The sequence below is a fragment of the Oncorhynchus masou genome, chromosome 26 (genome assembly GCF_036934945.1).
Source record: "Oncorhynchus masou masou isolate Uvic2021 chromosome 26, UVic_Omas_1.1, whole genome shotgun sequence".
In the NCBI taxonomy this organism is placed as follows: domain Eukaryota; kingdom Metazoa; phylum Chordata; class Actinopteri; order Salmoniformes; family Salmonidae; genus Oncorhynchus; species Oncorhynchus masou.
In genome coordinates, this window is record NC_088237.1 from 7,510,927 (window position 1) to 7,524,571 (window position 13,645).

The window sequence follows — 13,645 nt, forward strand, 5'->3', positions numbered from 1 at the left end:
ATACAGTGGGTGGTCCGCCCAGTTCTAACTAGTGTATTTAACAAAGTCTACCTACGGGTAATGTATGCCCATGGGAGACTTGTCTTGGTTTCCCCTTTTCCCACCAGCAATCAAACACAAACACCATAACCAAAACAATACTCGCAGGTGATGACAAAGTGCTATGGAGGTGCTCAAACAACAGAGAGGTTAATACACAACAAGAGAGTGACACACAGAGACCTACAGACATGGCATTTACAGAGAGATTGAGCTCAAGAGCAAACTACTGACAGCGTTTTTTAAACCAAGGGAAAGGAACTGTGATTGGATAGGAAACAGGAGGAGGTGTGTCTTCTGATTGATGTTTGACTGATTGGTGAGTGATGATTTTCACCTGTGAGGGGAGAAGGAGAGAAAACACACAGGATACAGGTATCCGTAACAGTGTGTATATGTATTCTCTTGACAGGTCTCTTCATAGAAATATATACACATAGATAGGACCTCTTTGGGGTTTCTTTATACCACAAAGCTCTGCAATACTTCCCTGCATGTGCTCAGGATTTCTATATGTTTCATGAACTCCTAAGCTTTGCATCGATTAGCAACATTTCCCTGCTCTTTCGCTGAGTCTCATTGGAAAGAGAGTATGCTCTGGTCATGTCTCTAGGGCTTCATTCCATATGCAGATATGTCCTCATATACGGGACCATATGGTCACTGAAGAGATGGGTGAAGGGAAAGATGGTACTATATTGTGTTCTTTCTACATTACCAATATCACTGCTACTGATGTAAATGCAACTGTACACAGTCATTTCCGTGTAAAAGGGCCCATGAGCCCCATCATGTGAAGTTCACATTTCGGGTTAAAGGCATTCAGTTGTGTAACTGACAAGGTATCCCCTTTCCTTTCCATTTCATAGGAGAATGTCAAATTGGATGTCAAATGAAAGCTAAGACTATATTTTTTATGAAGGTATTTATACAAAACATTTTCCATCCGAAAAATGAGGAATAAGCAAATGATTTGATTTCTTGTAAAACATGCGGAAAAGGGTTCTTAGAAAACTTCTACCAGAAAAGTCTTTAAAAGGTATTAGAAATACTTCCAATCAGAATAATGTTGAAGACCCCTAACTAATATCAACACTTAGATTAAGTTCAGGATATTTTATTCTACCTTCTGTAAGTTAAGAACCATTGCTGTGTGCCTTGAAATTCCATTACCAAAAACCCATATACAGTGCCTTCGGAAAGTATTCAGACCACTTGACTTTTTTCACATTTAGCTGCCTTATTCTAAAATGCATTAAATACAAAACAATTCTCAATCTACACACAATTCCCCATAATGACAAAGCAAAAACAGGTTTAGATTTTTTTTCTAATTTATTAAAAATAAACAGAAATATTCCATTCACAAAAGTATTCAGACCCTTTACTCAGTACTTTGTTGAAGCACCTTTGGCAGCTATTACAGACTCAAGTCTTCCTGGGTATGACGCTATAAGCTTGGCACACCTGTATTTGATGGAGATTCTCCCATTCTCAAGAGCTGCAAGGTTGGATGGGGAGCGTTGCTGCACAGCAGAGTCCTGGGCTCTGGCTGGGCCACTCAAGGACATTCAGAGACTTGTCCTGAAGCCACTCCTGCGTTGTCTTGGCTGTGTGCTTAAGGTCATTGTGCTGTTGGAAGGTGAACCTTCGCCCCAGTCTGAGGTCCTGAGCGTTCTGGAGCAGGTTTTTAGCAAGGATCTCTCTGTACTTTGCTCCGTTCATCTTTGCCTCGATCCTGACTAGTCTCCCAGTCCCTGCTGCTGAAAAAAAATCCCCACAGCATGATGCTGCCTCCACCATGCTTCACCGTAGGGATGGGGCCAGATTTCCTCCAGACATGACACTTGGCATTTAGACCAAAGAGTTCAATCTTGGTTTCATCAGACCAGAGAATCTTGTTTCTCAAGTTCTGAGAGTATGTCGGTGCCTTTTGGAAAACTCCAAGCAGGCTGTCATGTACCTTTTACTGAGGAGTGGCTTCCGTCTGGACACTCTACCATAACGGCTTGATTGTTGGAGTGCTGCAGAGATGGATGTCCTTCTGGAAGGTCCTCCCATCTCCACAGAGGAACTGTAGAACTCTGTAGGAGTAACCATCGGGTTCTTGGTCACCTCGTTGACCAAGGCCCTTCTCCCCTGACTGCTCAGTTTGGCCAGGTGGCCAGCTCTAAGAAGAGTTTTGTTGGTTCCAAACTTCTACTATTTAACAATGGTGGAGGCCACTGTGTTCTTGGGGACCTTCAATGCTGCAGAAATGTTTTGGTACCCTTCCCCAGATCTGTGCCTCGACACAATCCTGTCTCGGAGCTCTACGGACAATTCCTTCAACCTCATGGCTTGATTTTTGCTGTGGGACCTTATATAGACATGTGTGTGCCTTTCCAAATCATGTCCAATCAATGAAATGTACCACAGGTGGACTCCAATCAAGTTGTGGAAACATCTCAAGGCTGATCATTGGAAGCTGGATGCACCTGAGCTCCATTTTGAGTCTCTTAGTAAAAGGGCTGAATACTTCTGCAAATAAGGTTTTTTATTTTTAATACTTTTGCAAAAAAAAATCTAAATTCCTCTTTTTGCTTTGTCATTTTTGAGCATTGTGTGTAGATTGATGGGGGTTGGAGGACTATTTAATGCATTTTAGAGTAACAAACAAAAAGTCAAGGGATGTGAATACTTTCTGAGGGCATTGTATCAATCTTTAAGATATTTTCCAAATGTTCTATAGTACCTCATGAGGAAGGTTTATAATGAAAGTTCATATAAGTAACAAGTAAAGTTAAACCTGTCAATTAGTTAGGGTTTTTACTGATCGCAATTTTGTTCATGAATTATTATTTGATTAAAACTCTGAATTATGCTGTCAAATCGGTAACGACATTTTTGCAATTGAATGGACTACGAAGGAGGATATTGCATATGTCTACCTTTTTGTATACCTATGTAGGATACATCACCATACAGACATATACATAATTATGCATTTATGTGTAGTACAGATCAGGGACACATGATGAAAGTCTGATACCGCAATTCCATTACCGGGTGTCAATCCACTTCACTTACTGTAATTCAACAAAAAAAAATATAAGTTTATTATACTCAAGGTGTCATGTCATAGCTGACACCCCATTCTTTCTGCAGACATCTTCTAATCTTAATTCAGAGCAGATATTTGACAGAGTTTTTGGGAAACGTCACATAAAAACGGAGGGAGATTTTACCGAAATCCTGGTCCCAAACTTTGCATCTTCACAGTTCCTCCAGTAAATGTGTTTTTGTCAAAATGTTCATTGTAAATTGTTGAAAGTAGTTATTGTGCATAGAGTAACCTTTTGAAAGCGATGTTTTTTTGTTGTTGTTGTCATACTCCTCTACCAGACCAATTCTGTTACGTGGAATTGCTCACACTCACTTTCATGTACAATACGACTTGTGGTTGAGACGAAGAGGTTGAAAGAGAGAGTGGTGCTAAATAATGTATTTCATACATCATATTTTTACCATTATCCCCCCCCTATTCTTCTTCTAAGCTTTCTCTGAAATGAAAACGAGTCGAAATACCTACTTTTATGGATTGCGCGCACACAACTCTGATTCAATATCTCTCTCTCACAAACACACAAACTCACATACTTAGGTGGTGAATAATGGGGCTTGAGGGAAACTTTCTCAGCCAGGGTTAAAATATAATCTAAAATATGGACATTTTTCTCACCTCTAAAGAAAACCAGAGAAAGCAGAGCCACTGTGTGTGTTACACCCCCTCCCCCCAGCTCATCTCCAAGTTTACCAAGTGACAGGTTCAGGGTTTTGAAAAAAGTCGCCGTTTCTTCACACTAATAGGGATATGAACCTTTATCCCTCTCTCTTACCAGACACCTTCTGTTGAGTGACGTTGACTCCACCAACCCTCCCATGACCTGACATCTTAAACCTGAAACATACAAGACGGAGGCATTTATGACATCTAAAGGAATGAGCTCCAGAAAAGAATGTATGGGAGTAGCAGCTCTGAATCCGACGGAGTAGAAATGTACGGCTCAATCCCACTGTTTCCCACCGTATTAGCGAGGTTAGACAAGCGAGAGAGCGGTGAGAGAGGGCAGCTGCATATAATGATCATCTCAACAAGCCACAGAACATGGCCTGTAAATTATTATAGTTGGAGAGAAAGTGACAGAAATACTCAAGGAGCTCGGGTGAGTGTGTGAATTTGTGCGTCCGTGCGTTATGTCTTTTATAAAATAGGCCGTCCGAGCATCTTCAGCCCAGATGGAGGATGATGGGAGGTGAGCTGAGGGTAATGGGGAAACTCCAAACCCATTGGCTCATATTTACACAGAGGATGCGTCTCAAATGGCACCCTATTCCCTATATAGATAGTACACTATGGGCCCTGGTCAAAAGTAGAGCACTATACAGGGAATAGGGTGCCATTTGGGGCCCAGTTAGGTGTCTGTCCTGAGATTAATTTCTGATTTATCCTAATTGCCTGATTTTTTTTGTTTTTTGTTACAAAATTTGATTTAACTCAAAATCATACAAGATAAATCACTTAGAGAGAGTGGGAAATTATGTTTTCTGAGAGGGACGTCTGTGTGTGTTCTTGTGAGTTTGTGTGTGTGTGTGTGTGTGTGTGTGTGTGTGTGTGTGTGTGTGTGTGTGTGTGTGTGTGTGTGTGTGTGTGTGTGTGTGTGTGTGTGTGTGTGTGTGTGTGTGTGTGAGTGTGTGCCAGAGTGAGAGTCAACAGAAGGCATCATAGAGTTAGAAGGTTATTTTGGTAACATGAAGTCCAGCCCTGAGGGATCATGATTAAGACAGTGAATCAGACCTTACATCAGACCCGACAACCTAGCATCCCAAACAGACGCATGGAATCTTAACCTCTTTCAACTCCACCTCTGAGCGTAGCCGCAGGATGTAGGGGTGCTGAGGCTGCTGCAGTACCTCCTAAAAAATCTGAATAACAAATATATATAAAAGTAGTGCACTGGGCCTTTACTAGTCCTGTATTAGCGGACCTATATAGTTGTCTGTAGCACTGACCCCCCAAAAATACTCTGTCCCCCACCCCCAAACGTCTTCCCCCGACTGTGCATCTGAGACACTCAGATCGACCAACGAAAGGCCAAACAGTACACATCCGTCTGGGTCACATTCATTTGTTAGTGTGTTAGTGTACGTGCAGCTAACCTTGTGCTGACGTGGAAGTGTTTGGAAGCAAAACGTATTTGTACATTTTAAGAGTCAAGATGTGTATTATAACTAATGAGGATTCAGTGTTTCCCTCAAACTGTAGAAAATAAATGATACAACGAAGCTATCCTTGGAGTAAGCTTCAACCTTGTTTCCAGGAATATACAGTGAGGGGGAAAAGTATTTGATCCCCTGCAGATTTTGTACGTTTGCCCACTGACAAAGAAATGATCAGTCTATCATTTTAATGGTAGGTTTCTTTGAACAGTGAAAGACAGAATAACAACAAAAAATCAAGAAAAACACATGTCAAAAATGTTATACATTGATTTGCAATTTAATGAGGGAAATAAGTATTTGACCCCCTCTCAATCAGAAAGATTTCTGGCTCCCAGGTATCTTTTATACAGGTAATGAGCTGAGATTAGGAGCACACTCTTAAAGGGAGTGCTCCGAATCTCAGTTTGTTACCTGTATAAAAGACACCTGTCCACAGAAGCAATCAATCAATCAGATTCCAAACTCTCCACCATGGCCAAGACCAAAGAGCTCTCCAAGGATGTCAGGGACAAGATTGTAGACCTACACAAGGCAAGAATGGGCTACAGGACCATCGCCAAGCAGCTTGGTGAAAAGGTGACAAGACACACCAAAGAACAGTCAATCTCCCTCGGTCTGGGGCTCCATGCAAGATCTCACCTCGTGGAGTTGCAATGATCATGAGAACGGTGAGGAATCAGCCCAGAACTGCACGGGAAGACCATGTCTTACAAAAAGATTTCCCAAGCTTTAAACATCACAAGGAGCACTGTGCAAGCGATAATATTGAAATGGAAGGAGTATCAGACCACTGCAAATGTACCAAGACCTGGCCGTCCCTCTAAACTTTCAGCTCATACACGGAAAAGACTGATCAGAGATGCAGCCAAGAGGCCCATGATCACTCTGGATGAACTGCAGAGATCTACAGCTGAGGTGGGAGACTCCAATCAGTCGTATATTGCACAAATCTGGCCTTTATGGAAGAGTGGCAAGAAGAAAGCCATTTCTTAAAGATATCCACAAAAAGTGTTGTTTAAAGTTTGCCACAAGCCACCTGGGAGACACACCAAACATGTGGAAGAAGGTGCTCTGGTCAGATGAAACCAAAATTGAACTTTTTGGCAACAATGCAAAACGTTATGTTTGGCGTAAAAGCAACACTGCTCATCACCCTGAACACACCATCCCCACTGTCAAACATGGTGGTGGCAGCATCATGGTTTGGGCCTGCTTTTCTTCAGCAGGGACAGGGAAGATGGTTACAATTGATGGGAAGATGGATGGAGCCAAATACAGGACCATTCTGGAAGAAAACCTGATGGAGTCTGCAAAAGACCTGAGACTGGGACGGAGATTTGTCTTCCAACAAGAAAATGATCCAAAAAATTGGTTTAGAGGTTACGATTCTTGTCCCTGGACAATGATCTAAGGTCAACATGTATATAGACTCTTTAAAAAAATATATATTAAAAAATTATACTGTGTTATTGACTTGTTTATTGTTTACTCCATGTGTAACTCTGTGTTGTTGTCTGTTCACACTGCTATGCTTTATCTTGGCCAGGTCGCAGTTGTAAATGAGAACTTGTTCTCAACTAGCCTACCTGGTTAAATAAAGGTGAAATAAAAACAAATATAAATAAAAAAGGATAGGGGTAGAGTTATTCTGATTTAAGAGTAGTTAAAGCTGCACTTTGTAAGTTTGTGCCATCACCTGCTGAGAATCCTGTTTGCTATGGCTGAGCGTGGAGGTCAAAACTCAACAACACAGCATTCATCCAGACAGCCTCCAGAGACTGTTTTAAAAAAGGGCAATTGTACAATATACATGTAAGTGAATGGACATTGAACATGTTCCTGTTTACTTAGGTAGCATTTGAGTAAGTGATTTGTTTTTCAGACTCACAAAAGGGAAAAAAGGAGAGCTAGATTCCTTTCTTCCTAATGCTTTTTTATCTGAAACTCTGTTCTTCTCCCACAATTAATTCCTAGTGACATGAAGCCACCAGACCAAGAACAGTAAGACTGGGACATGCCACCTATCGCTGCCTCTCCCAACCTCCCCCACATTCCTGCCTACACCTACCTCCCCTGTCTCTCCCTGCCTCCTCATCTCCCCTCACTTCCCTGCCTACACCTATTTCCCCTCTCCCCCTACACCTACCTCCACTCTCCCCCTCTCTCCCCCTACATCCCTGCCTACACCTACCTCCCCTGTCTCTCCCTGCCTCTTCATCTCTCCCACTTCCCTGCCTACACCTACCTCCCCTGTCTCTCCCTGCCTCTTCATCTCTCCCACTTCCCTGCCTACACCTACCTCCCCTGTCTCTCCCTGCCTCTTCATCTCTCCCACTTCCCTGCCTACACCTACCTCCCCTGTCTCTCCCTGTCTCTTCATCTCCCCTCACTTCCCCTCACACCTACCTCCCCTCTCCCCCTACACCTACCTCCCCATGTCCCCCTACACCTACCTCCCCTCTCCCCCTACATCCCTGCCACCATCTACCTCCCCTCTCCCCTGTCTCTCCCTGCCTCTCTCTCCCCTCCATGCTTCCTCCTGCCTCCCTTTGCCTTTCCCCTTCTCCTCTATCCTTCTCTGGGGCCTGCTCAAGCACTGGTGAGTCACTGGGTAGAGATAGAACCCAGGCAGTTTGATGAATCTCTCTCTCTCTCTCTTCTGGCTCTCTCAAACCTCTCATTCTATCTCCCTCTATTCATTCTCTTCCCCTCCATTGCACACCTATAAACACTGGGTCTCTACTAGCAACCCTTCTCCAGTAATTTCCCCTAGAGCAGGCCAGTAGGACATGAGAAAAGCTCTCTCCTCCTCTACCAAACCTGACCTGCTTAGGCACAGATCCCTTAGTGGCCCTTAGGCACAGATCTAGGGTCAGTTTCCCCTCCACCAACCCTAACCTTAACTATTACGGAGGGAAAATAACAGAAGTGACCTTAGATCAATGTCCTGGGGCAACGTCATGATACTTTCCCTGTATGTCCTGATGGGTTCCACATTGTTTATCACTCCTAAAGTGGTTACATACTATACTATATTGGTAGTTCATGATACTGTTGTAGCTGCGTTATGTCACCACAGAAGATATACCATTTTTTACACCTTTAACTATTCATATTTCACTACTGCCTCTGATTACACTGTCGTTTTCTCGTTGAGAGCAATTAGGGTTGTTATGTTGTGTCATTCAGGGCTTTGGGATGGCATTGCTTTGTGCAAGCTTGTTTGCTCTCTCCCAGATGAGGGGATGTTTACGGACACAAACACACACACACACACACACACACACACACACACACACACACACACACACACACACACACACACACACACACACACACACACACACACACACACACACACAGGCGCAGTGGAACTACTGTGAAAATCATATGCCATGATAGCTCCAGCCATGCTTTACCTTTAACCTCTTCCCTCACCAATGCCTAAACGCTCTCCTGTATTTAACCAGCACCTCCTCCTACCACAATGTTCACCTTATTTCAGATGGGGATCCACTGACACTGGGGCTAATATCAAATTAGAGAGCATTATGGTAAATACCCCCGCTTATAGGATATGATCAGGGATCTGAGCCCACTTCCAGACTTTATTAACCTTTCCACACATGTCAGCAGTAATATCCCCGTCGCCCAGCACATGGTGGCATTTGTATTAGACATGGCGCTAGGGTCTCTGCTAAATGTCACAGCTATTGAAGCAACCCTGCCAGGGTGGCCTGGTCCACGGGTAATAACCCCAACGGAGTGGCTGCGGATCTAGTTGGCTCCTATACTCTCACCGACGTCTAAAAGCTGTCCTCTATTTAACCAGGACCTCCTACCATGATGTTTCCTAATTAGTGTTATTTCAGTTGGGGATCCAGCAGTGGAGGCTGCTGAGGGGAGGACGGCTCATAATAATGGCGCAAATGGAATGGCATCAAACACATGGAAACCCTATGTTTGATGTATTTGATACCATTAAACCAATTTCGCTCCAGCCATTAACAAGAGCCCGTCCTCCCCAATTAAGGTGCCACCAACCTCCTGTGGGATCCCACTGACAGTGGGGATAATAACACCTTAGAGAGCATTATGAAAAATACCCTGCTTATAGGACATGATCAGGGATCTGAGTCCACTTCCAGACTTTATTAACCTTTCCACACATGTCAGCAGTAATATCCCCGTCGCCCAGCACATGGTGGCATTTGTATTAGACATGGCGCTAGGGTCTCTACTAAATGTCATATCTATTGAAGCCACCCTACCATGGTGGCTGCGGATCCGACTCTTACTGGACCTTTCTTCCCATGGCTTAAGATCCCATCCCAAACCACCTCTGCTCTACTCGTGTGTGATTGTGTTGGGGGAGGGGGGGGGGGGTAGTGTGTGAGGGAAGGGGGAGAGAAGGAAAGAAATAGAGAGAGAGAACGAGAGAACGAGAAAATGAAATGAAGGCCAGTCATCAGAGATGAGCCCCCCCCCCCCCCATTGATCTATCAGAATGCAGAATGTCATTCCATATCACTATGAAATATTGATTAGGGACTTGGAGCTGACTGAGCCTCTGATGTTTCTGGCTTTTTCTAGGAGTTCTGAGTTGCTGAGGAGCAGGTTGGCTGTACATTACTGGAGGACAGAGCAGAAACCTTGGTGTTTGAAGACCGACTTACTCAGACAAACACGAAGTTCACTGTATATTTTATAACATAAGGAGTGTCAAACATGCATGCAGGAGATACTGCACAGATGCTGACATGGGGGTTTTTGGAAGGAGGCAAGCTTGTATTGTACTGTATCATTTATTGTATAGGAGTAGAAGGCATATCCCCAACAGGATCGTGGGTTCAAATCCCGCTTTGGCCACTCATACATATATGTGCCCTAACAGTTGCATACATGCAGTATGTTTGCGTCCCCGTCTACAGTGCAGTCAGAGGGTTTGCCTTTGAAGGTCCTTAATTTACGTGCCAGTGCCAGTGACAGACAGCGCGACCTCGACCTCTTCAGTGTATTGTTGTGCCCAGATAGGGGCTAAGCCCTATTGATCTGGTGATGCAGAGAAGAGGACCCTGGAGATATGACTGGCCACTGCAGATATAGATAGACAGAAAGGGCTGATATAGCCTGCAGGGTTAACTGAACAGTAACCATACATACACAGACAGATATACACACTGAGTGCACGCATATCTTATGACAAACATATGCCCATACATCCAATCTCTGACACACACTAACACACATATTACATATTTATTACCCGCTGAGTGAACATAAATTACATTGTGTAAACATTGTGCACAGAAATAGATAGACATAGGTGGCATACATTAAAGGTACTCTATGTACACCTAACAGTACAGTCTCACACAGACACACACACAGACACTGTTCCTCATGTAGTGGCAGACAAGACGGGAGGAGAAAGGAACAGCATTCTGGAATGAAATGTACGCTCAAATCATCTCGAACACTGGCACGACACACACAGTAGGGTACAGGGGAGCCGGCATGTTAGTCTACCAGTAACGGACCAGTCCACAATGGCCGACATGGGTATGGCTCAGAGCCAGGCTGTTCAATAATGTGAAGAAGCTATTCTAAAATACTACTTACAAATGGAGTTTAGAATGCTTCTATGCATAGGAAAAGTGTGATTTATCAAAAGCCTACTAGCCTCATACTCACACCGGTAGGAGATAACCATTGATGAATATAAATGGTTCTCAGACTCAGTGCTTGTGCACGACCTTGGGTATTTGCATTTTGAAACGCCCCTAAATAACCCTATATCGTCAACATAATCCCTTTGAAGCCTTCGGGGAATATCCAACGCTCTACAATGAAATACAAGAGCACAACCAAAGAAAAGCTAAGGAGTGCTAGTGCTAGAGATTGAGTACAACCAAAATGATTTATTTTGTTGGCTCAGTTGTGGCTTGACCAGTAAAAATGAAAAACATAGCTACAAAGAGAGGACCGTTAGGACAACTCAAGTTGTTTTGACAATGGCAAATATACTTCCAATGAGGAGGCAACACTCACCAACAAGCCATCCATCCTCACCAGCCCCCTCCTGTAGGTGTACAGGCCAACATTGCTGTTCTGCAGAATGAAAAAGTCATGTGTACCACCTGGCCACCACATTCAGCAGTGTCTTTTGCCCATTACATGAACCAATCATCTGCACATAAAAAGTGGAAGCCTTTTCTGTTCGCACAGTTAAAATCACCATCCCAAAATGATTTCATGACAATGTGAGTGCCGTCTATTTCGGCGTTCATATTTGGGAACCCATTGATTGCATCATGACAAAGAAACAGCTCTTTGACTTCAACCTGTTGTGCGATGCTGTATGGAGACTGTGTGTTACTGTTCATTTTGCTGATTATTGCATCCAAAGCATTGGGTTGTGAGATGCCAATCAACAAGCTTCTTCTGAAAAGTGCCCGTTGCCAAAAAAATACTGGTTTTGGGAAACAAAATGAATGCACACACTCAAGCAAACGTTCATATTTACGCCTTCGCATTAATGAATGAGGCCCCCTGGTTCCCTGATCTCTTCCTTCTTTTGTCTTCCTGTGGCCACCCAGCCAGAGGCCAGACAACAGGCCAGGCACCACAATAATGGACACAACACAACATCTGTAGGCAATAACCATAAACCATGTGAGTTAGCTATATTTGTTAAGGAGAACCAATGTACCAGTTATGATGCATTCACTGTTGTTTTTATGTTTCCCAGAAATGTTTTGGCTGCAGGGGAAATATTGATAGAATTTCAACAAGATTGTTGTTTAAATGTGAATATCGCTCATTGGGCTGTAGGGAATGGGTGATGTAAAATATATAGATATCTGGTTGGGATCGGGGGTTTGACAGGCTGCCTTGGACTGCTGTTAAACGGCCTACAGCACTGTGTTGCGAGAGCGTGTGCGTGCATGTGCGTGTGTGTGTTGCAGTGGATAAATTGGGACTTGAGAGGTGTGGGGGGGGGGGGGGTTGCGTGGGGGGGGTGATATAATTGATATACTAAACCAAACAATATATACTGACAAAGCACAAATCACAGCATACTACAGGCTATGGAGGGACTTAACATTTGGAGGGGGAGAATGACTGTGAGAAGGTCCGTTCTGGTGACTTTTTAAAAGGACAGTCTACTCCAAAATGAATGAAAAATTAAATGACATGCCTGAGCAACGAGGCAAACGGAGCAACTGCATCCCTTAATTCAGAATGTATGTTTTTTCACCCTCCAACATTTTTTTTTACCAGAAAAGTTCATGATGCAATGGGTAATTTGTCATTTTCAATGATTAGTCATGTTTTAAGCTGGTCTGTAATAAAAATAGATATGTTCATTGTATACTGTATATGATATAATAAGTAACAGATTGCAGTTCTCACCCCCTTCACATTCGCCTCAAGATGAATGGTTTTGCCCACAGGAAAGTTTGACTTCTCTTCCCGAGCCCCACTGTGTTGGTTCAGTGCAGTTAGAAAGCACTAGTTGCACCATTGGTGTTTTAAAATGAAAAGACATCTGTAAAAGAAAATGGTCTATCTATTTTGTTGTTCCGTTACAGTTGTACCTTTCATCAAATCAAATGTTATTTGTCACATACACATGGTTAGCAGATGTTAATGCGAGTGTAGCGAAATGCTTGTGCTTCTAGTTCCGACAATGCAGTAATAACCAACAAGTAATCTAACTAACAATTCCAAAACTACTGTCTTATACACACAAGTGCAAGGGGATAAAGAATATGTACATAAAGATATATGAATGAGTGATGGTACAGAGCAGCATAGGCAAGATACAGTAGATGGTATCGAGTACAGTATATACATATGAGATGAGTATGTAAGCAAAGTGGCATAGTTAAAGTGGCTAGTGATACATGTATTACATAAAGATGCAGTAGATGATATAGAGTACAGTATATACGTATACATATGAGATGAATAATGTAGGGTATGTAAACATTATATTAAGTAGCATTGTTTAAAGTGGCTAGTGATATATTTTACATCATTTCCCATCAATTCCCATTATTAAAGTGGCTGGAGTTGAGTCAGTGTGTTGGCAGCAGCCACTCAATGTTAGTGGTTGCTGTTTAACAGTCTGATGGGCTTGAGATAGAAGCTGTTTTTCAGTCTCTCGGTCCCAGCTTTGATGCACCTGTACTGACCTCGCCTTCTGGATGATAGCGGGGTGAACAGGCAGTGGCTCGGGTGGTTGTTGTCCTTGATGATCTTTATGGCCTTCCTGTAACATCGGGTGGTGTAGGTGTCCTGGAGGGCAGGTAGTTTGCCCCCGCTGATGCGTTGTGCA